General features: G+C 37.7%; 1 pseudogene; it reads right to left on the reverse strand.

Annotated features, from left to right (window-relative positions):
- Positions 1–3,677: 3,677 nt before the first annotated feature.
- On the reverse strand, positions 3,678–5,981 carry LOC149180464 (protein CLMP1 pseudogene; annotated as a pseudogene).
- Positions 5,982–6,826: the final 845 nt, after the last annotated feature.

Here is a 6,826-nt window from a genome sequence, read left to right on the forward strand (position 1 = left end):
AAACAAAAGCACAACAACCCTACCAGAAACGCAGCAGAAGCGCAACAAGCTTGTGAACTGAGCAATTGATGATGGAATCTGAACTTTTGATGGTTGTGGCAAGTCTCACAATGGTTGAGAGGAGCTATTTGAAGACTTGGAAGAATAGAATGAAGTCTTGAAATTTTTTATTTCTCCTTTATAACTCATAAACTCGATTTTGGCTCATGACATCATATGTACTTTTGAAAGAATGACTATTGACTGATGTGACTGCAACATAATTTCTTCAAAAGGAAATGTTACCTTGTTTCACTTTATTCCCTAATTTTCTAACTCCCATGATGGTGATAAAAATGATGACATGACTCCCTTGTTTACTTTTGATGACTGATATAATGATGACAATCAAAGGTGAATCTTAGAACATGACCTATATGATGACACATTAACTCTTTTGATGACCTAGGACAAGGGATGATGACATGACCATGATGGGTGATGGTGACCTTGAGCAAGTGGAGGGAGTAGCAATGACCTAGACAATAACCAATGACCATTTGACAACCAAGAGGTATCAAATTTTATTTGAAAATATAACAATTTGACCTAATGACCCTATCAACCACATGGAAAGAGTACATTTGATCATTGACAACTCATAGACACTAACATTAAGCACATATTGACAACTACCTAGTAAATATGGGATTCACAAGAATCAATGTTGATCCCAACCTCTACTTCAAGGTAATCCATGGTATGTCATTGATTTTGGTTTTATATGTTGAAGATCTATTTTTGACAGGTAGTGAGCATCTGATGATTGAATGTAAGAGGAATCTAGCCTATGAATTTGAAATGAAAGACCTTGGTCTCATGCACTAATTTTTGGGTCTTGAAGTGTGGCAAAATTCTGGTGGGATTTTCCTTTCACAAGGAAAATACATTGTAAAGTTGCTAGAAATATTGGAATGATTGAATGTAAATCTTTGGTCACTCCAAGGGAAATGAACTTCAAGAAATTATGTGGAGATGCTGCAGGTTCAAACTTATAAAATACATCTCCGTATAGACAACTTATTAGGGCTCTGATGTTCCTTGTGAACACTCATCCAGATATATGCTATGCAGTAAACACTTTGAGTCAATTCACGACCAAACCCCACAACTCACATTGGATAGCTGCTAAATAAATATTGAGATATTTGCATGGGTCGATTACACTTGGCCTGAGATATTCTGTAGGAAATGTTCAACTTAATGGTTACATTGATGTTGATTAGGCAGGTAACATTATTTATAGAAAGAGTACATATGGATTCTACTTTAGCCTTGGATCTGCCATGATATCTTAGGTGAGAGGGAAACAAAAGTCTATAGCATTGAGCACAACCGAAGCAGAATAAATTTTTGATAGCATGGCTAGTTGTGAAGCAATCTGGTTGAGAAATCTCTTTAGAGAGCTTCTTGAACAATTCCTGGATACTTAGTGATATACTGTGACAAAAAAGTGGGATCCATTTGGTAGAAAATCACATGTTTCATGATAAGTCCAAGCATATTGAGATTCAATGTCACTTCATCTGAGACATGATATAGAGAGGATTTGTCAAGATCCATCACATATCGATAGATGATCCGATTGTAGACATTCTCACCAAGTCATTACCGAAGAGAAAGTTCTCATTCTTCAGATAATAGCTTGGATTGATGGATGTAGCCCCTCCAGATAAGGGGCATCGATGATTGAGAAAAATGAGACAACTCTTCCCCCTATTTGATCTCCCAAGGCGACGAATTGAGGGAAAAGGGCTCTTGGGGTTGAGGAAACTTTGGAAAATAGGGCACTCCCCTACTTGTTACGCATAGGGTTGAGCATTTTACTCCCATATCTGATCTTTGTAGAGTATAACCCAGTTGGCATCATACGCACAAGCAGAGCTTGTTGGGAATTTTTCTCCTTGTTTGGCCAACAAGTTGAGGGTGTGCTTGGGGTGTACAACCCAAGATGATTATGATGTAGGTATTGTACCACATGAATTCTAAGAGTCATTGTTGGGAAGATAGGTAGGCAATGAGATTCTGGTTTCAGGGTAAATCTCCCCGATGAGATTCTAGGGTTGAGGGTTTACTCCCCTGTATGATGATTCATCCTATTGCTAGATAGGGTGGAAGCTATTTCTACTTGATTCTTCTTCTAGATCTGAGAAAGTTTCAGAAGATAGAGTTGAGCAGAGACAGTCTTGACAAGTTGATCAACTGACATATATTGAAAGTTGGAATTCTTCCTAGTTGAGAGGAAGTGTTAATTTTTGCAACTAGGCTCAAATTCCTCATTGGAAAACTCATATGATCAAGGTAATATGTGCATTAAATTCCTCTTTTCGAGAGGACCAAAAGCAACCTAAAGATCAGTTGATTCGATCAAGTAGAAGTTATGTTTTAGATTATTTTGTTAATTCATTCTTTATGGAATGGGTCAGTTCTAACCACATGAGTAAATTCTTGGGCCAATCCTAACCCCAAGTAAACCCTCAAGAAAAAATATAAAAGGAATAGACCTCAAGCTCATTTGGACACACTAAAGTTATGTTTTTATTTCTTCTACTTTGTCTTGGCTCACACAGGTTCACTGACGGAAATCTTCATTGGGTCTGAGATCACACGTGAAAGGTTCGCTCTGAGTTAGGGTATTCTAGATCTCGGTAGCAGGCTCAAATCTAAAGTTTTTCATCCATGGTCACAAGCACAAAGTGGTCAAGAGAGCGACTTTGGCTCTTTGGTCACTCGGACACAGTTAAGAGGGAGTGACTCTGAGTTTTGAAGGGTTAAATCCCTGGTCGCTCGCACCAGGAAGCCCTGGGAGTGACTCTGACAGTGCGATTGTTGGCACAACTCATCCAGAGAGTGACTTTGGTCCTTCTGGTCACTCGCACAACTTCTTAAGTGTGTGACTTGGCTTTTTAGAGTCTGGGGCCGAGGTCGTGCGCACAGTGACCTCCTAAGAGCGACTATGCAGTTACATTTGCATGCATGCAGTCTTCATGAGATCGACCCTGAAGTTTAAGTCACCCACAAACAGTGTTTTTGAGAGCAACCCTATCTAGATCTATGTTTTCCGCATCTCGACTTTAGTTATCTTTAGTGATCTGTTAGATCTAAGTTTCTCTATTGTCATTACATATTTGTAGATATGTAGATTAGATCTATCATTTTCTGCTGCTAATTATATGTATTGAGCTCAATGTACTCTCTGTTGTAAAATTTTCATGGCGATCTACTGAAGAAGAATATTTGAAAGGGTTTCCCCTAGTGGGATTTTCCCCTAGACTTGGACAAATCTGTTACCTCTTATGGTTGTGTTGTTGTCTTCTCAATCACTGCATATGTTATCCTTTCTTCAGTTACGTTTATGATTGATTATATTGCTAACAAATTGGATGCGTTGTTAATGAAAAGATAAATTGATCTAAAGTAACTGATACAACATTGAAAAATCTAAAAATTTAATAGTCCTACACCTACAGTATTTTATGATTATGATCAACAATATTGAAAAACCCTATAAAATGTTTCATTCAGAAAGATTTTCCCTTTTTCACCTATATAAATACTAAAGAATTTTTCTTTTGTATTGCTGCTATACCTGTCAAAATGGTAGGTCAAAGGAGATGTTCTCTATAATCTTTTGAACTTTATTGAATAGTCTCCTCTCTATTTCCATCCTTACCTTTGTCTTCGATCTCTTCTCTAGTAACATCTGCATTTTGAATTTCTCTTTTGACATCATTCTCGTCTTGATTGGTTGCATTAGATGAATGATTCTTCAACACAGTTTCAATATCAGTAGAACAAGCTCCAACAAGCTTAAACCTCTCAACAACAACATCTAGGTGCTCTTTCCATGTTGGATCTTACAATCTAAACTCCACTTGTGAGTGTTAAAAAAGCATGTTTCCCAAAAATAGATGGATCTTAGATCTTATTACAGTAGCTTGTTCTGCTTCTTTGGAAGCAGATGTTTATATCTCCTCAGTAGAATCTCCATCAACCCCAACCAATTTCTTTTTTCCTTTTAGGATCTCATCCTTCTTAGTTGTAGATGGATCTTTTAACTCATTTTGGCATTGCTCTTCTAGCTTCTCCCACATTCCAGTTGCAACCACATCTTCTCCTTTGCACTATTGAAAAGCTGTATAGTTTCTGAAGAATCCCATGTACCAAGATCAACCTTGCTAGCCAAAGTAAGAGACCATTGAAGTTTTGATCTTTCAAAATATTGTTGACCCAGTGCAAGAAATCCCTCATAGAAGTCAAGCTTTATCCTCAATGCTTTCTCATAATTTTGTCCAGCTTGGGAGTATTGATCCTGGACTGAGTCATATGTAGTCTGAATTTGTGCCGTAACCAGTTCCTTTGAAGGATTTTCATCCAAAGGAATCTTATTCCTAACTGCACACATATGGACATTGCCCCAATTAAAGAATGACAAAGCTACCACCTCCTGGAACTTGTATGTTTCCATCTCAAAGGGGCATTGGGATTCTTCACTAGTCACAGTTTCCTCCAATGCCTCAAAGCATAACTCCATTCCTAGCTCATGTAGATCCAACTGAGCATCTGGATCAATGCCTACATGTGTGTGAAACAACTAAGCAAATTCAAATATCTGGTCATCAATGTCAACTTATTTTCCTTCAAGATCATCCCCATTTTTGTCTTCACAAGTTTCCTCCAAGAATACCTGCTTATGAGGTTCTTTGCTCGGGTCTTATACATTGCTACCGTTGCTTTCTCCTGATGAACCTAAATAATTCTCCTTTTCTTTAACATCCTCTTCTTGAACTCCATCTACTAGAGCTTCCTCCTCTTCTTCAATCAATGGCTCCTGCTCAGGATTCACCTCAACCACATACAACCTCAAAGGATCATTTGAAAAACTTTGATTAGAAATGCTTTCTTTTTCGTTCAAGCCCCCATTTGTAGAGGAGTCTGTGTTTGAGTTCCCTATCCTTTTCTACTCAACAAACTGAGTTGTAGTAGCTTTTGCCAATCTAAGATCTTATGTACTTGTAATAGTCATAAGGTCCCCATCCAAATCCTTTTATTTTATTAAAACTTTCTTGGACGAGGAGAACTATTTCCTCACTATTTCTCTTAACTCCTTAAATTTGCATTTGTCTGGCATTCAACTAATCCTTATATCATGGTCAAAAATAAGTTTCAATGGCATCCATTGAATTTATTCCTATGCTTTCTTCATAGTTTGAGGGGCATGTTTAACCTTGTGACCTTGAGAACCATTATATTATGTGGATATTACTCTAGAATATGCCTTGGAAGCTTCTAAGACCGAGGTATTTTGTGGTGAAGAAGGCCCTTTGGAAGACATTGGAAAAGGAGGTTCCTGCAAAGAGGACCCATTCGATTTATTAGTCAATCTATCACCGAGAAGCCTCTCCTTTTTATTTTTCTTCTTTGGCATAGGTCTATCATGTAAACAAGACCCCATACCGCCAACAAGATTTCCTCGAACTACTGATGATCCCACGGCTACAGGAGAAATTCCTGAATAGGCAGGCACTATGGGCCTATTTTTCAGGTCTTGCTGAGCATCTTGCTTGTTCCCAAGAGCAACACGTAACCTTTTGAAAATTTCCAAACCATCCTGGTGATTCACATCAACCTAGAGAAGGGCATGCACATCCTGCATGGTTAATTCTAGCTTGCCCATAGCCTCATATGCCTGTGGCCTTCTAAAAAGAGCCCTACTGAAATGAGGGTGCACTTCAAGAGTGAGTGTACATTCATTAACAACACTTTCATACTGAACTAGCTTCATCTGCATCAGGCATGTTGTCTTCCTCTTTTAGCTCGTGTGCCCTTTCGAGGAAGAGCGATGGATCAAGATCAACTTTACTTCTAGTGACTACTCCAAATTTCTCAGCAATAGAAACTGCTCCTGTGCCTTTCTTTTTCCTCCCCCTAGACTTTCCCATGACAGCTTCCCAATAAAGCGAAAGATATCCCAACCAATAATGTGAATCAGTCTTAGATTATATTTTCTCTTTGTACTAGATAATGCGTCACATAGCTTTCTTTTTGTGCCCAATAACGTTTTTTTGGCCGAACCCAACTGAGCTACATTCCCCGACACTTCACAACTTCGAAGGAGATGGATCTATACTTTAATTTTGTCACTAGATACTTTAGTGAACTACTATTTCCTCCACATACTAGTTTCAACTGGGAATATATCAGGGTATACAATCTTGATAATGGAGACCCTGTCCAGACTTCTAACTAGTTTCAACCATCAATTTCCTCTCTAACCTATCCACTATTGAGTGAAATCCAATCTTGGCGAACTTACAAATCTTAATGCTAATGTGCATTCCATTCTAAATTACAGATACAAACTATACATAAAAGTTGCAACTAATCAAGTTTGAATTTTGATCATGACCCATGATTGAATGCAAATGAATCCAAATCTGTTGGAGTTGTAAGTCATCTTGAACTAAGATGTAATGCCACTAGATAACGCATACTGAAATATGATTTTTGCATAGAAGAGTACCATTCATTTTTGTTAAAAAGCCTCTACATTTCATTCTAATGATGAAAACATTATTAGGAATTTTCAACTTATTTCCAAGTATAATATTATATTGAAATTTGTAAGATCATCTCTTGCAAAATTTACCATGATAAATGCTAAACATAACCATCTGAAGGTCATCTCAATATGAAGTGGGATAGGAAGGCTTGTACAATTATGCCAAACGAATATTTGAAAAAAAGGCAATCCCATTCAATGTCCGTTATCACCCAAAATTTAAAC

This window comes from Pinus tabuliformis, chromosome 3_2 (assembly GCF_031772625.1).
Source record: "Pinus tabuliformis cultivar Carrire ecotype Pingquan chromosome 3_2, CPIR1, whole genome shotgun sequence".
Lineage (NCBI taxonomy): Eukaryota > Viridiplantae > Streptophyta > Pinopsida > Pinales > Pinaceae > Pinus > Pinus tabuliformis.